This window comes from Ascaphus truei, chromosome 2, assembly GCF_040206685.1.
Source record: "Ascaphus truei isolate aAscTru1 chromosome 2, aAscTru1.hap1, whole genome shotgun sequence".
In the NCBI taxonomy this organism is placed as follows: Eukaryota; Metazoa; Chordata; class Amphibia; order Anura; family Ascaphidae; genus Ascaphus; species Ascaphus truei.
The window spans coordinates 458114748-458138099 of record NC_134484.1 but is presented as its reverse complement, the minus strand read 5'-3'; positions in this window follow the sequence as shown (position 1 = coordinate 458138099).

Here is a 23352-nt window from a genome sequence, read left to right as displayed (position 1 = left end):
GAATCCCTGGCTGCAGAGGAGGCACTGTATGCTAAGAGGTAATGGTGAAAGCAGGGCGGCAGACCTGTCTGAGACATGTGAATATGCTCACATGTGATATTTTTAGTTGGTAAGGAAATCCTTTCAGAAAGTGTGGGATGGGACTCATTTAAATATACTATGCATAGACATTCGCATATCTCCAAGCCGGGTACTTCAGGTGTGCCCCTTTTTCAGCACAGGCATGTCTCCCTAATTTATTTGGTGGGAGACTTCAGAGGATATATGTACAATTAGAGACACAATTAAATTAAGAGTCTCTCAGCCTCTCTTGGATTTTTAACAAGCCGGTAATTGATTTGGGATCCTTAAACATCCATCTGGATTGTATTCAATTGTGCATTACATATATTCTTGGATTTGTAGTACCCAATCTGCAGATGGATTTGGGTCTAAACTATCCATGGAATTTGGGGAAATTAATTTTGACTGGTTTACCCATCTCTACCTGGGATGTTGTTCACTGTCTGTGAGCATGTATGCATGTATATCTTTATTTATATAGCGCCAAAAGTGTACCCAGCACTTCACAAAGACAATACCGTACAGGGAATTATAATAATACAATAAGCGCAGCAAAGTCAGACAAAAGAAAAGGAAATCCCTTCACAGGGGAGCTTACAATCTATGTGGTATGTTGGGAGACTTACAGAGGCAGGAGGTGAGGGAATAAGTGCAGTAAATGACAGTGGTTGGCTACAATGGTTGGTAGGAGTCACTGAGTGTGGGATAGTAGCCATGAGTTCAGGCTATTGTGATGCTTCTTTTGCGATGTGAGTTTTAAGGTTAGGCAGGTGGCGGGTAGGTGTGGGTAAGAGCAGATGTGTATGTAGCCTGGAGCTCCCGCAGCTCCTTGAGACCCCCCTCCCTTGGAGCAGTGCGGTCGCGGGTGCCGTCGGAGCCAGCGCCGGGCCCGACGGCTACTTCCAAGTGTGGGGGCCGGAGCGGGGAGTCGCGCGTTGTTCCCTGATGTGGCCGGTTGCTGGGGACGCGAGCGGCCCGTTGTTAGGGCTGCGATCGCGTTGCTGAGGTCCCGGCGGCTCGGGGTACAGGGCGCCGCCATTGCACAACAGCTCGCGCATGCGCAGGGATAGCCAAGCGGCAGGAGAGCTCCAGAGAGGTCGCGCATGCGCAGGACAGAGTCTAGAGAGGTTGCGGCGGCCATTAGGGGTTAGCGCAGGCGCAGGAAAGGCGCGCACACGGCCCCAACGTATTTGCAGCCTCCACGGGACTACAACTCCCATGAGGCTTAGAGGCAAGCACATCTGGTGCCTCCGTGTGGCCAATGAGGGCCAAGGATCTCCAGAGGGAGAAAGTGGATACATTGTTTGGGCTTGCAGCACGCTAGTTAGTTGGAGCTGGGGAGCTGTGAGGGAAGGAAGGGTGCAGAGAGAATGTGCAGCTTCTGCATCGAGTAAGGTCCCCCACATCCCAAGTAAGGCCCCAACTCCCCACCAGGTTAGTGGGTAAGTGCTGAGGGACGGCCCAAGATAGGGACGCTGCCCTTAGTGCGTGTGTGTGTGCTGTCTTGTCAGGATCACGGCTGGTAGTGCTGTGAGGCCTGACAAGAAGGCATAGTGCTAGTGTGCAGCAAGTTGCTGTACGCGTTCCGAAGTTTGCAGTGCGTAGCTGCTAGTGTTAGTGTTAGTGAGAGTTAGGGAAGTGGGGCAGGTCATTACCCCTGTAGGCCTCTAGGAGTTTTCCCCAAAGCCATTATAGGTTGCTGTGCTATAGGGACGGCCTATAGTATAGTGCATGTCACTTAGTGCTGTAGGGACAGGTCCTATGTTAGGGATCCTGTCCCAGTAGGGTAGCTTAGATAGGGACACAGCGGACGCTGCGGTTCCTGCTGAGAGGTTCGTATCCAAGTTGGGGTCCGCAGAGACTGTTTCCAGGTCCGGATCGCCCCTGGCAGTCCGCGTGTAAGGAGTCCGGTGTAGGATCAGACGGAACCATCACACGACGGATCCTTTGTGAAGCCAGTTGGAGATCCGAGCACGGGAGTGCTCGGCAGGTACTATCTAATACACAAGTGCACCAACGGGCCCTTAGTATAAATAGTGACTGCGCAGTCACCCACATTCTCTTCTAGAGTGCAGGACATTGGGTGGGGATTCTCGGGACACTGGGTGGGATCACCTGGTGTTGGGGAAGCGTCCTGCACGACGCAGTAAGTATCTCCTCTAGAGAGGGGCACAGGTTATTATGATATTGCCATGATCTGTTGTCTTGCATGTTCAGTAAAGTCACTAGTTAATATATATATGTGTGTGAGTATTGATTATTGTGATTGTCCTGCGAGAAACCACTCCCCCTCTGGTGAGAGCCATCGCAGGTGTAGGCGCTGCATCGTTGTAAGTGTAAGTGAGTACCCCTAGTATAAATGCCCCAGGTTCCCCGTGGCGGAAGCTCAGCCCTCCTGTGAGCCAACAGGTATAGCACCACACTGAGAAGTAGTCAGATACACTTACCCACCCCAATCTCACTTAAGGGGGGGGAAAGAGGGCTACATGTATATGGATTAGGAGAGATATCCCCATTTGTACGAAGGAGGAGGAAAGAGATAGAGGAGGTGAATAGAGGATTTGTGGGGGTGAATTTTATTGAGGAGCGTAGAAGTTGTTGGGAAAGAGGTGTGTAAATTGTGGTGCAGTGTATGGGCACATGCATAGGTTTTGGGGAGGGGCGATGAAGAAATCTGGACAGGATGGGAGTGGAGAAGTTAGTGAGAAGAGAAAAGTTTACAAAGGAGTGAAAAAAGAGCAAATAGAGAGGGCATAATGAGAGGCAGGAGGAGAGAGTTCCCAGGTATTGGAGGAAAAGGCCCCGCTCACACAGCACACTACACAACTTGCTTACGTGCGCGCGTGCGTTCGTCACAGACTCCTGGCGGCCAATGGTAGTGTTCAGTATTGAAACTATCATTGACTGCTGCAGTCGCGGGAGTCTTTTCAATCTGTGATCTCCGGCAGCAGCAGCATGACGTCAATTTCAGCAGCCAATCAATGCATTGGCTGCTGAAAGTGACCAGAGACTCGGCATCTCCCTGCTCCAGGCGCACACACACACACACACACACACACACACACACTTATGCTTTTCTTTTATGTTTATGTTTTATGTTTTAGTTCAGTCCTACAATGCCAGTGACACAGTCGCCCCCCCCCCCCCCCCGCTCCCCACTCTCCGGTCCCCGCTCTCTGGTTCCTGCTCTCCGGTCCCCGCACACAGGCAATGAAACTCACCAAAGTTTTGCTTCGGTCTACAGAGTTTAATCATTTTAAAAAAGGGGAGGGATGGGGGGCACCGGGGGAACAGGGGACGGCACCCGCAACTGTCTGCCATGACCACCGCGACCCTACTCCTGCAGCTTAAGCACAGATCGCTGGGCTGCAGGAGCGCGCGGCGGATGCGCACATGGGAGCGCACGGATGTAGGAGGCAGTGTGAGCTCGGCCTAAGAGTAGGAGTTGAAAGAAAAGGTGTGTATATCAGACCTGGCAGGGCAGTATAGCACTGAAGATTAAGCAGCAGATTAGAGACTGAGTCTATCATTGTGTACAAGTTGTTAGAACATTTAGAAAGCCAAGTTCTCACAGTTGCAGGGTTGTTGTTGTAGTGCAGAGTCCCGTTCTTCTTGTATTCTTTACCTCTACTTCAACTCCAATATTAACTCTTTATAACTTTACTGTATACTGTATGTGACACTTAATATGTTACACAGCCATATGGCACAGCCAAGATAGACTCACTTAAATACTCTAGAAACATTCACTAGCAGCTACAGTAGTTATTGTGAGTGCAGCTGCTTTGAGGGGTTTGAAAACCTAATAAAATGCAAATAGTTTAGGGAACTAGGGACTGCTCTTAGGTAGGTAACATCCTCAGTGACATTTCTTAGAGATATTACCAGTATTTAAGACAGGACTCTTTACACCAGAGACTTTAATGTGTGGTTGAGGAAGTGGTGTAAGAGGAGGGATTTTGATTTATTAGACACGGCTGTTCACCTTGAGGGGGAAAGGCCTATACTGTATACAGTAGGAGAGATGATCCACATCAACATCGGAGTGGGAGCCAGGATACTCAGAGAGCAGTTCATTAGCAAGAATTTAAAGGAACAATCCCTGGCCAAAGTGACCTAATTCAAGTGACACGTTTGAGCGATCTCATGTGGGAAATTGATACCTGTTTACCCAATTCTGACACCTGTAAGTATTTGTAATGTCATTTTGAACGTTATTCTTAGGATGGGTTTGATTTTCTCTGGCTGATCCCTTTTGGGCGATGGCACTGTGTGTCTAGTAAGTGCTGGTACAGTCAGAGTTCTGCCTCCCCACTTTCTCTTAACTTTATTGATTGCACAAACAATATTAAAGTCCCCAGCGCTAAAGTCCAAGATACCGTGATCTTCAGATAGTCTCTGATCTTAAAGATGATAGCTGGGCTCTGTTGAAAATGTTCCAGATGGGATGTGTCCTTGGAATAGACAGATGCACGTCTGAAATACAGATGAGAGGCACACCTTATTGCGCAGCGTTTTTCTAGCAATCAGATCCCTATCTAAGACAGTGAAGATTCCTACTCACATGATGAACGCCAAAGTATTCAGTGGAGAGAATCTGTGCTTGTTCCCCTTCTTTCAGCTCCTCTCACGACCCCACGTGCAGGCAGCTTACTGGAGGTGGCCTCAATCCACAATGGCGTCGGGGGTGGCTCCGTTGCGGACCCCCACCGAAGAGGGAAGGAATGGGCACAATATGGTGTAGTTTGAAACACTTTTAATTGGCTAAAACACTAAAAAACACAGTAAAATACACTCACATGGTGCAATATCGATTGGTATTGCTCAAATTGCCGTCCGCAGCTTGCAAATCCTGCCCGTAGAATGCACAGAGTCCCTGCATGCAGACACGCTGATAGACTGAGCGTGTGACGTCACCGCTGCCGGGAACTCTCCTTGTGTAAGCTACGGTTGCTGGGATGGCTCAAAAGAGTTCCCGGCAGCGGTGACGTCACACGCTCAGTCTATCAGCGTGTCTGCATGCAGGGACTCTGTGTTTTTAGTGCAAGAGCAGGGAGGAAAATATGCTATACTAAAAGCAACAGAAGATTGGGAACTAGGTACATCGCAGTGGCAGAATGAGACCAAGCAAATAATTAGAGGCTCAAGTGTTACATTTGCGTACCTTGCTTTGTACTGTCAAGGAGACAGACCTGCTTGTCAGAGGTGGAAAGTATATAACGACCTGTACCCGGGATCTAAATCCTGAATCAGTATAACATTGGGGTCCTGGTGACGTCACATGACCCCACTCCGTCATTTGACGCTGGATTAAAGATAATGGGGGGAGGGTGTGGGGTGTGACACTGGGGTAGAGCAGGCAGGGTGGCGCGGCGCAGAAAGTATATCATAAACTTATGAGGCAAGACTAAAGGACCTTGTTATGGAGCAGAGAAGGGAGGAATGGGATATAATGGAAATGTTCGACTACATAAAGGTTTCAACAAAGCAGGGAGAAGGTCATGCTCTAAATCGTCACGGGGGCAGGTTTAGGTGAATGAGAGGAAGTACTTGTCCATGGAAATGGTGATGAATTTAAGGAACAGCCCTCTAACAGTTGTGGTACAGGATCATACAGTAAGGCTACAGGTGCGCCGACGAGTATTCTAAAACTTGCTTTGGAAAATCTGGGGCTATCACCAACAAGACCCAGGTACATGCTGGGTACATGCTGCAAACATTTCATTGACATTTCTGCAGACAGACTAATGGCCCATCGGATTAACACAGCGAGGGTCAGTTTGAATGGGACTGCCAGGGACCCCCGCTGTGTTAATCCGATGGGCCATTAGTCTGTCTGCAGAAATGTTACTGAAATGTTGCAGCATGTACCCAGCATATACCTGGGTCTTGTTGGTGATAGCCACAGATAAGTTTTAGAATACTCGTCGGCGCACTTGTATGTTACAGTACTAATGGCGTTGCATTGATGACTCACTTTCAGTTGTTCAGTTGTGTTTATGAACAGGAAATCCTTGCTGAACAAAAATTGTAACAACAAAAAAAAAAAGCATATTTTGTATACAGGGAAAAGCTATAACTTTCCTACATTTCTGCCTGATCTCAATTACTAAGAAACCGCAAATGCTGCTTCTTGTCTGTCACCAACATAGTAGCAATTATACAAAATAACATTGACAACATTTCTTCATTATACATTGGCACGATTATATTAATGTAGTGTTTAATAAGCGTATTTCATAAATGACAATGTGTTGGAAACTTCATGCTCAAGAAATGTATTATTTAGGGAATAATCAGATGCATTGTGAAGGAAGACCATCTGAAAATGTTTTCTGAGTGCATCCAACCAAATCAGGAAAACGCTGCAATCCCAATGTATGGTTTAACTACTGTCCTCTCCAGCAAGACAAAATAAATCAGAAGGAAAGAACAATACAAAAAAGACAAGAGAAACCAAAAGTCTGGAGTGATGCAGATTGTCCCCAAATTGTCCTCATGTGTCTCCTTCTCTGAGGTAGAAAACTAACCAAAAACAGGTCTGGTACAATTTTAAGTAAGGCATAAGGTAATAGCATAAGGGAACAATGCTGTACTACAAAATTACAACATTATATTGGAATCAGCAAAAAGAGCACATGCATGCAGGGGTTTTAAGAAGTTAAATTGAATCCAAGTTTTACCCTGCAGTCATAAGCCTTAGGAGACTTAAAAACAGCAAAACTCATCAGAAAGTTTATTTCTTAACATCAGACCTTCATCAGCGAATATACAGTGAAAAAAAAAAGGGGAAATAAATGCTTGCCAAGGAATCTCATTGGGGACCAATCATCTTTAGTCTGTCTTGACTATTAGATGTGGTGGGTGGAGCTCTGTAAATAATATCATAATGGACTAATACAAATTGCAAACATCGTGGAATGCTGAGATTGGTATATGGTTGCTCTGATGCCCACCAACACATAACCCAAGAGGGAGAGGGAATAGTTATTGGAAGCTTTTTGAAGCTAGCTTTACAAGGTTTAATAGCAGTAATGATCACTGTGTCAAACCTTTCCTGTTCGTTAATGACTGGATTAAGGGGTTTTAAATATGCCTCCTGCCTTGAATTGTTCCAGATGCTCATATAAGCCCTTAAATGATAATTTTAGCAACATTTGTTTCACAGTCATTTTCATAAACTACTCATAAAATTACATTTTAGAGATGACTGAACTTTTCCTTTGGAAAAATAATTGAGGTATTTTAAATAAGAATCTCTCGGTATGCAGTGTATTGAGGAATAAGATTGGTATATGTCTTTATCAATTACTTTGTTCTTACCATTAAGCTAAAGAATTAGCTTTGTGGTAACAACACTGCCTTTGAAATTGATAAAACCTGTTTGGGTCCTAGTGTCATATATCCTTGTGACCCTGGGCAAGTCACAGGCATCAAAATTACAGTAGATTGAAAGCTCTTCATGTTAAATTGCCAAATCTCAAGGATACTAACCCATTCTAATTCTTCTTCACCTCTCCTCTGCGTTATGTAGTGCTGATAATCCTCTTCTCCTGCACATTCTTTATTGCCCTGGCATTGTGACACTGGACCGTCATAGTTTTCCTCATACCTCTCTCGCAGATTACTCAGCTTCTCTTTAGCCATTCTCTCATTGAAACTGTGATCATCTCAAAACAGGAAGTGGACCCACATCGCTGAGGTAGGATATAGGTTCACCGACCTGAACCCAGAGATATAGTCATTTTAATGAGGTTAGCGATGTCGGGGTCACAGGCTGAGGTCATGGCAGGCAGCAGAGACTCAAAGCTGGTGTCACAGGCTGAGGCAGGCGGAACAGATTTGGAGTCGGGTGCTACAGGCTGATGTTAAAGCTGAATGCAGGCAAACAGGATCAAAGCCGGAGAGCAGACAGGGGGCCGCAGGCTGAAAAATGTGCGCACCCCTGGTGTAATATGTCCGTATATGAAATACATGTAGGTAACAGTGAAGTGGTAGGTTATCTAACTCACATACTCCCAATTCAAACAGGCAAAATTCCCAGTCTGTGGCAATCCTAGTATCAATATTCTCAGTCACAGGAAATCTCAGGGGAATCTCATCAATGGTCTACCTACAGCTTGTAAGTGTATGGAATCGGGGAATACCTCTCTCTAAGAGGGTTCCCTCCTTACCTGCCGCCCTGCAGCACCCTTCGACGGCTGTGCCCGCCTCGCTGCGCTCCCTCTCCTCACCTCACGCGGGACAAACCTCCGGCTGCATTACAGGACGCGCACGCAAGCCTCTCTGACACTCACGCGGACTTAGGCACCGCCCCCCTGCACGCCCTGCACGTGCCGCTTGGTCTCCCCATGCAGCGCGCACGCATGACGCACGTGCACCACTCTCAAGTCACGCGTCAACAATAACTACCTGCCCACCAGTCTCAGGTATTCCCAGCCCATCCCTGCGCTGCTGGATCCATGCCCCCTTTCTCATTGGATCCTGGTCCCTATTTATATCTTGCTCAGCCTTCTCTTCCCTGGCTGAGCATAGATCTATGGTTGCCTTGCGTTTCCAGACTTCGGCATTGCCTTTTTCCTTGTACTTTAACCTCTCGTTGCATTCTCTCCTGTGTACCGACCTGGCTTGACTGTAGAACCTCTCTTTGTAATTCGACCTTGTCTTGCCTCAGATCACCCGCTACTCTCCAATCCTCAGCCTGAGTGATGGGGGAGTGTGTGGGGGTTATTACTCCAGTATACTTATAACTATGGAATATTGCTATGTGTGAACAAGTCCTGTCTAGGAAGTCTTGTTTGGCTTTTGTGTATATACTATGTCTGCCACATCGCATTTTAATTTATATTGTTATCTGATCTGAATATGGTATGCTTTGTGTATAGGGATATATGCTATTTGTTTATAAATCCATCAGGAGACGGTTGATCCACATCGTCCGATTCTAATGTGATAGATTATGCATTCGTGTTGTTCTATTAATTATATATTATGTGATTATGTACTATGTGAGCATTACAATGTCTTTGTTTTTAATCCCAAGCTTTTTACTGGTAATAGGTGTTTATGTATGTCTATTATGTATTATATATGTGGGTAATATGTATCTGGTCCCTTTAATAGGATGACGTCCAACTCTGACCCTGTGTTGAGATGTGGGAGGCACTTGCCAATTAGGGAGGTGCCTAGTGTACACGTCCTTTCCTATATAAGATCCGGTACTGTGTGGGGATCTTCACTCTTTGAAAAAGTCTTTCTATAGACGAAACGCGTCAGAGTGGTGCTATGTATGCTCACTGTGGAGCTTAATAAAGTTTTTTGAATTTTCCAAGCGTTGGTTGTGTGGAGTGCTGTGACCGCGGTTACCAGATCCTCCCTCTTACACGTCATATCCGGATAGGAGCACGCCGACACCACGAGGAACAGAGATGGCCACCGGAGCGTTCTTGTAGCTACAGTGCAGAACGGGTGTCGTGAGTACACAAGTATATATGCAGTCATGTTTTAGGCAGTTGTGAGGCTACTTGGCACCGCACTGTGATTTACTGTGGAGTCTTTTCTTTGAAGAGGCTCCGCTGTATCTCTATGGATTGACCAGCCCACTGCCTGCATTATCACTGCTTTCCTCACTAATGATTGTATAGCTTACTTATCAGTGGTGTCAGCTCCAAGTTTTATGGGACAAATGCAGACTCAATAGTGCTGCGGTTCAGGAGACTCGGTACTCAACGGGTTAATACCCAAGTGTCTTTTTGTCTTATATTGTACCTGAGTGCTCACCACAGTTCTTTTCTTTAAAACATATTTTTGACTATTGAAGGTTTAAAACCGAACAATCAAGGATTATGATGTTTTGAAATTTCACATGTTTGTGTTGAACTGCATCTCCTATATTCGTCACAACCAACGCTTAGGCAACAGTATTTTATGCATGCAATTTTAAAGCATTTTCAAATTATATTTTTGGAACAACATATATTATTTTTTTAAACTTGTTACAATTTTTTGAGTTATCTATTAACTCCTTTTTTTATATATAATAAACAGTGATCTTAATAATATTTTTTTTGAGATGGAAGATGTGGACACTGAAACTGATTGCACTGATGGAGAAACATATGTGGATGCGTGTGGGGACAACACAAAAAGGTCCAAAAAGGCAGCACATTTATTCGATGAGAATACCGAAGTAATTTGTGATGAACCTTCTGATCTCACCCATTATTTTGTGAAACTAGAAAAATTGTTAGTGATGAACATTAGGTTATTGTGGGATATTACGTCTTTAAACAACTATATAAGATGTAATAGGATACCAAGAGGCTTGAGAATTAAAAAGACACCCACATTTGGCTTCATCAACAGGCAATTTGAACATGAGTGGACAAAGGCCCTTGACCAATGTTCATTAACATTAATGGAGCTGATAATTCAGCAAAAGACCAAAGAGAAGGAAGTGTTAATGTCTGATATCAATATACTTAGGACCAATTTGAAACCGTTTGCTAAGATGGAACAATTTGTTAAAAATGACAAAACTCTGTTATCCAACATAGAGGGTATTGAAGATTCAATAAGCGACAAAAAACATGAGAAGTTTGAAAGGGACCGTTTGGACTACATCAAAGGACAGGTGTATTGTTGGCAGAAACCCCAATTTAAGGACAATCAAGGGGCCAATACATTTAGGGGTTCTAAACCATTTTCAAAGGGGTGGGCGAAGAATACACCGAATAAATCTATTTTGAAGAGCAGACCCGTGGAGGCCTCTAGCATGGACTCAGATGCTTCTGACTATGAGGCAAGAGCACACTCTGTCTCCTTTGAAAGCTCCACAGAGGGTATAAGAGACAATCATGGGAGATCAAGAAGCGATAGCAGATCTTCTATCACATCTGCAGCCACTAGATCAAAACCTTCAAATCAGTCTTCTTCCTCCTCTTCTTCTTTTTTACCGGCAGGAACAAGGCAGCAAAAGGAACCAGACGCTCAAGGAGGAAACGGAGAAGCGAGAGGAAGGACAAAAAGGAAGAAGTACATGTAGACCAGGTTATTGGTAATAATAACATCATCAATCTTTCAGGTGTAGAGCTTTCCTTTGAACAATTATCTCTGTTGAATAAGGGTCTGGGGTTTGCCCCGGTCCAGGACTTCCAGCTGTTTCAAACTGTTATCGATCTTCAGAGATTTACACGTAAATTAACTTTAAAGAAATTCTTTTCTACCAGGAGTAAATTTGATGTTTCTGACTCTACAGAACTTGGGAGTCAGATACCAATGTGCACAGATGACGATGAGTCCAAAGAGATGGTTAATATGTCTAACTTTAATTTTCAGGAAACATGTGTGTTGTCTGACATGGAAGGATTGTTGGAACAACAAGGGGAAAACTTGAATAATTTTTCTCAGTCCTTCTTCGGTAATCATAATTCAGGCCTAAAAAGGAAATCAATATTTTGCCCAAATTACAACCGGGGACCCTTTATTACCACTTTCGAGGGCCTAGTAGAAAGGGACTTGAGGCTATTAGCCCAAGGTTTCTCACAATCCTCCATACAGGCAAAAAATTTAACATACACTGAATATCAGCAATTAGAACAACTTAAATCTAGAACAGATATCATGTTTCGTAATGCAGATAAGGGCGGGGCTTTGGTAGTTCTGTCCACTGCACAATATAGACAGGAGGCTCTGAGGCAGTTGAGTGATGTTACACATTATAAACCCCTTAGAGGGGATCCTACTGTGAAGTTTTCTCTACAATTAAAAGACCTTATTGATTTTGGAAAATTTTTATATGTTATTGATAAAAAGGAAGTAGATTATTTGAGCTGTCCACATCCCGTGATTCCGGTATTCCACCATCTTCCAAAGATCCATAAGTCACTGGTCGACCCTCCGGGCCGCCCTATAGTGGCTAGTATTGGATCTTTGGGAGATGGGTTATCGCGGTATGTGGACAGCTATCTTAAACCACTGCTATTTCAATTACCATCATACATAAAAGATTCAGCAGATGTCATGATCGATCTAGGGGACGTGGTCTGGAAATCACATTATAGATGGGTCACATTAGATGTGGTTTCTTTATATTCAATTATACAGCACCAACATGGGTTATCAGCGGTTAATCACTTTTTAGATATGTCACAATTATCCACTTCACTTTGCACTTTTCTTTTAGAATCTATCACTTTTTTACTCACTCATAATTATTTTTTATTCGATTCACGATTTTATTTACAATTATTAGGCACTGCAATGGGCACGAGTTTTGCACCATCATACGCAAATTTATTTATGGGTTTTTGGGAGTCACAGTTTATATATCACAGCACCAACACTTATCGTTCTAATATCATATTCTTTAAACGATACATCGACGATCTCATAATGATATGGGACGGAGATGAATCGTCGTTGAATTCTTTTGTTAACACATTAAATAATAATGATTTAAATTTCAGATTCATCCATGAACAGAATATTAATTGTATCAGTTTCCTAGATCTCCTCCTCTACATCGATCATGACATGACAATTCAATCACAAATATTCCGCAAACCAAATTCCAGGAATACATTGCTCTCTGCCAAGAGCTGTCACCCACGGTCACTGGTTAAAAGCATTCCCAAAGCGCAATTTCTGAGATTGCGCAGATTGTGCACAAATGATGAGAGTTTTATTGTACAATCGAAGGAACTAACAAATAGATTTCTGGAAAGAGGATATACTCAGATAGATATCCAAGAAGCGTTTGAGTCAGCTGAGTCCATGGATAGACCAGTACTCTCAAGAAAGCAAAAAAGACCAAAAAGTAAACCACCTTTAGCATATGGTGAGGAATGTCCGTTGTTTATTTCCACATATAGTCGCCAAGCACGGAATATACGTGACATAATTATGAAACATTGGGCTACTTTATCCTTAGATAAAGATCTAACAAAATTTGTAAAAAATGGTCCTAAATTTACATATCGGAAAGCGCAGACATTGGCGTCACATCTTTCACCCAGCTTATTCCAAACGAAATCAGAATTTACAAACATAAGGGGGATACCCAAAGGTTTTTTCCAATGTGGAAACTGTTCAATGTGTAGGTATGCATGTAAAACCAAGACCGTAAAGTATGATGATAACAAAAAGAGCCATGTTATAAAAACATTTTTAAATTGCAATACCACCTTCACTATCTACTTGTTACAGTGCGGGTGCTCCATGCGGTATGTTGGCCGCACAAAAAGATCTTTAAAAACACGCATCGCGGAACATGTTCGCCTAATAAAAAAGAATGATGTTACACATCCAGTGCCCCGACATTTTTCTAAGTGCAGTGGGGGTGGTATTGAGAATTTTTCATTCATGGCCCTTGAACATGTTCCTCCACATACGAGGGGAGGAGACAGGGAGGGTACGCTTAATCGGCGTGAAATGTACTGGATATACACCTTGCGCACTCTCCACCCACTTGGCATTAACCAGGAGTGGGAACTTAAACACTTCCTGGCTGCCTGAGTGATGGGGGAGTGTGTGGGGGGTATTACTCCAGTATACTTATAACTATGGAATATTGCTATGTGTGAACAAGTCCTGTCTAGGAAGTCTTGTTTGGCTTTTGTGTATATACTATATCTGCCACATCGCATTTTAATTTATATTGTTATCTGATCTGAATATGGTATGCTTTGTGTATAGGGATATATGCTATTTGTTTATAAATCCATCAGGAGACGGTTGATCCACATCGTCCGATTCTAATGTGATAGATTATGCAATTCGTGTTGTTCTATTAATTATATATTATGTGATTATGTACTATGTGAGCATTACAATGTCTTTGTTTTTAATCCCAAGCTTTTTACTGGTAATAGGTGTTTATGTATGTCTATTATGTATTATATATGTGGGTAATATGTATCTGGTCCCTTTAATAGGATGACGTCCAACTCTGACCCTGTGTTGAGATGTGGGAGGCACTTGCCAATTAGGGAGGTGCCTAGTGTACACGTCATTTCCTATATAAGATCCGGTACTGTGTGGGGATCTTCACTCTTTGAAAAAGTCTTTCTATAGACGAAACGCGTCAGAGTGGTGCTATGTATGCTCACTGTGGAGCTTAATAAAGTTTTTTGAATTTTCCAAGCGTTGGTTGTGTGGAGTGCTGTGACCGCGGTTACCAGATCCTCCCTCTTACACGTCATATCCGGATAGGAGCACGCCGACACCACGAGGAACAGAGATGGCCACCGGAGCGTTCTTGTAGCTACAGTGCAGAACGGGTGTCGTGAGTACACAAGTATATATGCAGTCATGTTTTAGGCAGTTGTGAGGCTACTTGGCACCGCACTGTGATTTACTGTGGGGTCTTTTCTTTGAAGAGGCTCCGCTGTATCTCTATGGATTGACCAGCCCACTGCCTGCATTATCACTGCTTTCCTCACTAATGATTGTATAGCTTACTTATCAGTGGTGTCAGCTCCAAGTTTTATGGGACAAATGCAGACTCAATAGTGCTGCGGTTCAGGAGACTCGGTACTCAACGGGTTAATACCCAAGTGTCTTTCAATCCTCAACCTCAGCTTTCGGACACTGACCAGTCTCTTAGCTCAAACCCCTGTCCATGCACTCGGACTCATATCACTCTTTTGGCTTCGCTGATGTCTTTGATAAGGTATGCTCCAAGGTTCTTCCTCCCCATAGACCCTTTGATTGTCCCATCAATCTCTTGCCAGGAGGGTCGAACGCTCGCTCCCTCGTTCTTTCCCCACCAGATCCGCTAGTCACAGTCTTGTTCCCTTTGTTCCCCAGTCTCCAGATTAACCCGAACCCATGCACTGGGGAGTCACGATTATCCGCAATGGAGAAACAGTGCTGGCGGGACAGCAGCTTGTGCCACTACTGCGGTCATCCAGGTCATCAGTTGGCTAGCTGCACTCTCCGGCCGGGAAACACCAAAGCTCAATGAGGTATAAGGGGGTAACATTGGCCACCATCTCTTCTTCCCCTCCTTCCCAGGAAAAACTTCCGATCCGGATTATGCTACCCATTCTTCTCAGTGAGGACAAATTCCAGATTACCACCTCCGTATTCATTGATTCCGGTTCTGGCGGTAATTTTATTGATCAGGACTTTGCTACCAAAAATAAAATCCCGCTCCTGCCCGAACCAGTGCCCGTCGGCTTGGAGGCATAGATGAACGTCCACTTCAACCGGCCTACATTTCTTTGGAGACGTGCGCACTATCCCTCATCACTGAGGATGGCCATCGGGAGGAGATCGCCCTTGATGTAATTCATATTCCATCAGTTGAGGTTATACTGGGCCTCCCTTGGCTGCAGCAACACAACCCACAGATTGACTGGACCAACAGAAGGCCCATACAATGGAGCTCTCTGTGCTTCAAATCCTGTCTCGTCTAAAAGCAACAGATCTGCGGAGTAAAGATTCCCAAGGAAGATAATGTCCCTCTTCCAGTGGTATACGCAGACTTTGCTGATGTCTTTGATAAGGTACACTCCGAGGTTCTTCCTCCCCACAGACTCTTTGAATGTCCCATCGATCTCTTGCCAGGTGCCGTTCTTCCCAACGGCCGATCTTACCCTCTTTCCATATCCGAGTCCAAAACCATGTCTGAGTACATTCAGGAAAACCTGAAGAGGGGGTTTATCCAGAATTCCTCTTCCCCAGCCGGGGCTGGGTTCTTCTTTGTAAAGAAAAAATATGGGTCCCTTAGCCCCTGTATCGACTATAGGGGTCTTAATAAGATCACGATCAAGAACCGCTACCCCCTGCCATTAATTTCCGAGCTCTTTAATCGCATACAGGGAGCTACTATCTTTTCAAAACTTGATCTCCGGGGTGCCTATAACCTTATCCGTATTCGCCAGGGTGATGAATGGAAGACAGCTTTCAACACCAGGGATGGGCATTACGAATACCTGGTCATGCCCTTCGGTCTCTGTAATGCCCCAGCAGTCTTCCAGGAATTTGTGAATGAGATATTTCGGGACCTTCTCAACACTTTCGTCATAGTATATCTTGATGATATCCTTATTTTTTCTATAGCTCTCACAGACCATATTCATCACACCAAGCTGTCCTAACGCGTCTTCGAGAGAACCTCTTATACGCCAAGTTGGAGAAATGCTTGTTCCACCAATCCTCCATTGCCTTCCTGGGGTACATTATTTCGGATACAGGATTCTCTATGGACCCGGCCAAGCTCAAGGCCATACGTGAATGGCCACAACCCAGGTCCTTGAAAGCCATACAACGAATCCTGGGATTCGCAAATTATTATCGTAAGTTCATCAAGAACGTCTCTTCCACGGTGGCCCCCATCACCGGTCTGACTAAAAAAGGAGCTAACACGACAGTCTGGTCACCTACGGCACTTCGAGGCTTTGAGATCGTTACGAGGACTTTTGCATCCGCACCTATCTTACGTCACCAGACTCCAGGCTTCCCTTTACCCTGGAGGTAGACTCTTCAGATGTCGGCGCAGGCGCCATCCTATCTCAAAGGCAGAAAAAATCAGAGAATAAACTCCAAAGGAACCGATGCTCTATATCGTGCACACATGTAATCCACAATGTTATCCAATGTATAAATTCCTTAAAGTTCTCGTAATCAGTTAACCCATAACCGCACGAAACAGATGTAGGTGAGTAAGTTGGGCTGTGTAATAAAGACTGACAACGGGATGGGGCTAGAGTGTGGTAAGGAGAGACAGATCCAGCAGTAAAAGCCGTGTCCCCTGCGTGGGACTCTGAAACGGCTAACCGCAACTGCTCACCGCCACTGCCCTCACAGACCCGGCGTCTCACACAACAGCAACCCCCCAGATAGCAGGAGTACTCACTGACTCGCCGAGTTCAATCCTCGTGTTGATGATGCAGGTAACACTGATCAGGTGCGCTGTGAAGCGCGCTCCAGCTTTTTGATATAGTAGGTAAAAGGAAGGGTTCAGGCGGTTCACAGCTTGCCGCAGGGATACAAAAAACTGGTGTCCAGGCGCAATCACATTAAAAGGTTGTTTATTGAGTGCATACAGCTAGTTCTTTCTGCCACAGAAAAAACTCTTGACGCGTTTCGTCCACCAACAGGACTTTGTCAAAAGAGTACCTGGTTCAGCCCACAGTGAATCCTAAATAGTGAGCCTAGAGATATGATTGGATGAAATCAAAGGATGTGAAAGACAGACACACCTGATGAATAATACACCAATTAATCCATTAGAATACCATCCGGGTATTAACCCCATAAAGGTAATCATTACCAAGGACTCACTGTGAACCCTATCCAAAGCAGTTGAAAACAAGATTAAAAACCAAAAACTGGCATAGAAATAATTAAAAACAAACATTACATACTGTAGCTGACTTCTCATCTAATAATCAGCATGTTATGTACAAAATGAGTATCCTAGTAGCAAAAAGAGCAACATACACATACATCAAAGATAATTAGTATATAATAGAAATAGGTATATTAAAAAGAAAAATATATATATACATACTTAAATTTAAGAAAAACTATATATATATTGGATGAGAAAAAATGCGTATTCTTAATCCGTAGTACAAAGTAGAAACACCCAAAGTGACTATCTAAAAAAACAAATTATTGACCAAGCTATATGAAATAAATACATAAAAGAATATATAAAAAATAAAAAATATATATAGAAAGAGAAATTAATATAGATATAACGACATATACAATGTAACAAATAAAAAAGTAACATTAAACCTTTACTTATATATATATCAATGTAAAAAAGCAAACAAAAGGTAACATAGAAAATCTCATAGCTAGATAAACATCTTTAAACTAAAAAGTGTTTTAAATCCCACTCCACATTAATACCAGCAGGACTTAGGGTATTCATAGCATAGATCCAAAACATTTCTCTCATGTTGAGTTTCAGCAACATGTCTCCACCTCTGGGATGTGCATCTACATGTTCTAACGCAGAGAAGGTAAATTTAGCAATATCGCCTTGGGGACATGATGAAAAATGACATGACACAGAATGTGACAAATCCTTTTTGACAATAAGTCTTATATGTTCTTGAATTCTGAGTCGTAATGGTCTTATAGTGCAACCAATATAAGACATTTTACAATCACATTGCAGATGATAAATTACATGGCTTGTATGACAATTAATAAAACTGCCAACCCGGTGGTTAACATCAACACCTGAAATATTCTTAATAGATTTAGCATATTTACAAATAGAGCATCTCCCGCATGGGAAAAAACCTTTCAGAATGTTCTGCAACTGGGATCTCCAACGACCCGAATTGAACAAACTTGGTGAGAGGTGAGAACCTAGTGTTTTAGATTTCTTATAAATGAATCTAGGTCCTCCTTGTATAATGGATGCGATATCCTTGTCTAAGGTTAATATCTTCCAATACTTAAAAAAAGATTTCTTTAATGGATTGAGATTGTCTACTATAGGTAGTGATAAATGATGAAGCTAGATCCCACTCGGTTTCTTTCGATAGATCAGATGAATATGGGAGAGATCACGGGGATAACTGTAGATCAGATTCTAGACCTTCTACCTCCACAGCTTTGCTTTTTTCAAGGCCCCTCAAATCCGACTCTAAGACTGTTTCCAATACAAGTTCAAAAAACTTAAAAGAACACGACAATCAAAGAGGAAACGGGAAAGCGCGGGGAAGAACAAAAAGGAAGAAATACACGTAAATTAATCTACTGATAATGTGATTAATCTCTAAGGGATCGAATTAACTATTGACCAATTATCTTTACTGAACCGGGGCTTAGGGTTTGCACCAAGGTTATTGACTTGCAGAAGTTCACCCGTAAACTTTCTTTTAAAAAATTGTTTTCATCTAGAGGAGCAACAATATCAACTGAGGCTCCGGTGGCTGGTGTTATATCAATGGATAATTTTGTAAAATTTTACTTTCAGGAATAGTGTTTCTTATCAGATATGGAGGACATTCTTGAACAACAGGGGGAACCATTGAATACATTTTCTCAGCCTTTTTTTGGAAATCAAGACTCTGGTTTTAGGAAAAAATCAATATTTTGTCCCAGTTCTCAGAGGGGTCCGTATATTACGACCTTTGAGAAACTGGTTGAGCAGGACATTCGTTTATTGGATAAAGGTTTTTCATTTTCTAATGTTTTGTCTAATAACCTTACTATTTCAGAGGTCAAACAATTGGAGGTCCTTAAAAAAAACAATAGATTTGTCTTTAAAAATGCGGATAAGGGAGGGGCCCTGGTGGTCTTATCAACTGATCAATATAAGAATGAGGCATATAGACAATTGAATGACACATCTCTTTATCAAGGTCTTAAGACCGATCCAACTAAAGATTTTATGGGTCAATATATGGAGCTTTTGGATATGGGTAGAATACTTGAAGTTATAAGTCATAAGGAATTTGAGTTTTTGACCTGTCCACATCCCGTGGTACCTATTTTTCATCATCTCCCAAAGATCCATAAGTCGCTGGTCGACCTCCTGGTCGACCCATTGTGGCGAGTATTGGATCTTTGGGAGATGGTTTGTCACGGTATGTGGACAGGTTTTTACAACCATTAGTTTATCAGTTACCATCTTTTATTAGAGACACGTCAGATCTTATTATGTCAGTACAAGATTTAAAATGGAAGCGCGGGTACAGGTGGGTCACATTGGATGTGACCTCCCTGTACTCTATTATTTCACATGAACATGGTATTAATGCAATGCAACACTTTCTTAAGTTATCAGATCTTTCTATTACTTTATGCACTTTTTTACTTGAATCAGTCACATTTTTACTTACTCACAATTATTTTATGTTTGATTCACGTTATTATTTACAAAAATCAGGCACTGCTATGGGTTCTTCTTTTGCTCCGTCGTATGCTAATCTTTTTATGGGTTTGTGGGAATCACTGCACATTTATCACGACTCTAACACTTACCGTAATCACATAGTTTTTTTATAGACGCTTCATAGATGATCTCATTTTGGTGTGGGATGGGGACTCTGAATCACTGGTCACTTTTATTAATACTCTTAACATTAATGATTTCAATTTAAAGTTCACATATACACATAATATGCATCACATAAATTATTTGGACATTACATTGTTTATTGATAATGACAAAAGTGTACAAACTGATATGTTTAGAAAGGCCCAGTCCAAAAATGCTCTTCTTTGTGCAACCAGTTGTCACCCTCCCGCTCTTATTAAAAGTATACCCAAAGCCCAATTTATTAGGCTTAAACGAATATGCTCTGATAATGAGACATTTAGATCTCAATCTCTCGTTATGGCTGATAGATTTCGAGCAAGAGGCTATAAGGATAGAGACATTGTTACAGCAGTTGATTATACAGACTCCTTGGATAGGAAGGATATGATTAAATACAGTATAAACCCTTTAAAAAGAAGACTCAACATAAATATGAAGACAATTCCTTATGTCCATCATTTATCACTACCTATAGTAGACAATCTCAATCCATTAAAGAAATCTTTTTTAAGTATTGGAAGATATTAACCTTAGACCAGAATATCGCATCCATTATACACGGAGGACCTAGATTCATTTATAAGAAAGCTAAAACACTAGGTTCTCACCTCTCACCAAGTTTGTTCAATTCGGGTCGTTGGAGATCCCAGTTACAGAACATTCCGAAAGGTTTTTTCCCATGCGGGAGATGCTCTATTTGTAAATATGCTAAATCTATTAAGAATATTTCAGGTGTTGATGTTAACCACCGGGTTGGCAGTTTTATTAATTGTCATACCAGCCATGTAATTTATCATCTGCAATGTGGTTGTAAAATGTCTTATATTGGTCGCACTATAAGACCATTACGACTCAGAATTCAAGAACATATAAGACTTATTGTCAAAAAGGATTTGTCACATTCTGTGTCATGTCATTTTTCATCATGTCCCCAAGGCAATATTGCTAAATTTACCTTCTCTGCATTAGAACATGTAGATGCACATCCCAGAGGTGGAGACAGGTTGCTGAAACTCAACATGAGAGAAATGTTTTGGATCTATGCTATGAATACCCTAAGTCCTGCTGGTATTAATGTGGAGTGGGATTTAAAACACTTTTTAGTTTAAAGATCTTGATCTAGCTTTGAGATTTTTTATGTTACTTTTTGTTTGCTTTTTTACATTGATATATTAAATAAAGGTTTAATGTTACTTTTTAATTTGTTACATTGTATATGTCGTTATATCTACATTTATTTATCTTTCTATATATATTTTTTATATATTCTTTTATGTATTTATTTCATATAGCTTGGTCACTAATTTGTTTTTTTAGATAGTCACTTTGGGTGTTTCTACTTTGTACTACGGATTAAGAATACGCATTTTTTCTCATCCAATATATATATAGTTATTCTTAAATTTAAGTATATATATATTTTTTTCTTTTTAATATACCTATTTCTATTTTATACTAATTATCTTTGATGTATGTGTATGTTGCTCTTTTTGCTACTAGGATACTGGTTTTGTACATAACATGCTGATTATTACATGAGAAGTGAGCTATGTAATGTTTGTATGTAATGTTTGTTTTTAATTATTTCTAACTCCAAACTCACTATTTAGGATTCACTGTGGGCTGAACCAGGTACTCTTTTGACAAAGTCCTGTTGGTGGACGAAACGCGTCAAGAGTTTTTTCTGTGGCAGAAAGAACTAGCTGTATGCACTCACTAAAAAACCTTTTAATGTGATTGCGCCTGGACACCAGTTTTTTGTACACCTGCGGCAAGCTGTGAACCGCCTTAACCCTTCCTTTTACCTACTATCTCAAAGGCAGTCCACACAAGACAAACTCCAACCCTGCATTTTTTTCTCCCAATATATTTCCCCGGTGGAACAAAATTACGATGTCGGCAATAGGGAGCTCCTGGCCATCAAACTCGCCCTTCTGGAATTGAGGCATCTTTTGGAGGGCACAGAGAACCCTATTTCGATCCTTACCGATCACAAAAATGTTTTGTATATAGAAAACGCACGCCGCCTAGGAGCCCGTCAGACCCGGTGGTCTCTCTTTTTCTCAAGATTTAACTATCTGATTTCCTATATCCCCAAGTCAAAGAACCAAAAGGCGGATGCTCTGTCACGTCAGTTCATCTTCAAAGACAAATCTGTAGACGTTCCTGAGACGATTCTACCTTCCAAGTACATCATTTCGGCCAATTCTTTTGATATTTTGGATAAAGTTCTTGTAGCACAAACTAATCTTCCTAGTGGTCTTGAGGTGCCGGACGGTGGTTTGTTTGCGCTTTCAGAAAAATATACTAGAGTACCAGAAGTACCAGGGGTACCAGAAGAACTTCCGACCTCATCAGAACCACTTTCTGGTGGCCTACCATGTTGAGGGACATTGAGGAAATTGTCAAATCCTGGCTGACCTGCGCTCAGGTCAAGACTACTCACAGCAAATCACATGGTCTTCTACGACCATTGTGGATAGTGTAGGTATCTAATGCTCTCCTAATACTCATATGAAAAATAATCTATTGATTGGTGCAGAGAGGATACATAAGTATACAAACAAATGGTTGAAAGCAATCAACCAAAAAAGACACCTAACTGCACTCATTATCAATCAAAATAAATCATGGCCGGAAGTATTCAATCTGTGGAAAATGTTTTTCATTTTTTTTAATGATCTTCCCACAGCTTGTAAGGAAGCCTCAATACACATGTATGCAGACGACACAATCCTATATGCACACAGCCATAGCCTCTCTGACCTTCAACACATACTTCAGTCTGACTTTTTGAGACTCGAAAACTGGATTTCCCAAAACAAACTGTTTTTAAACACTGAGAAAACTGTAACAATGGTATTTGGGACCAAGACTAAATTCTTAAAGCTTCCAGCGACTGAGCTCCATATTAGAACCAACGCTAATACCACCCTAACCCCTGTCACTAGTTTTAAATACCTGGGCTTATGATTTGAATCCCACTTAACATTCGGAATGCACATTGATACCCTGACAACCAAGACCTATGCCAAACTAGGGGTACTGTACAGGAACAAATCGTCCCTAAGTCTCCTGGTCAGAAAGCGTATCGCACAGCAGATGCTAATGCCAATTATTGACTATGGAGACATAGTATATGGCACGGCACCTCAAACCCACCTTAGCAAACTTGACACCCTCTACAATTCAATTTGTCGTTTTGTTCTCCAATGCAACTACAACGCACATCACTGCGAAATGCTCAAAGATCTAGATTGGTCATCACTAGA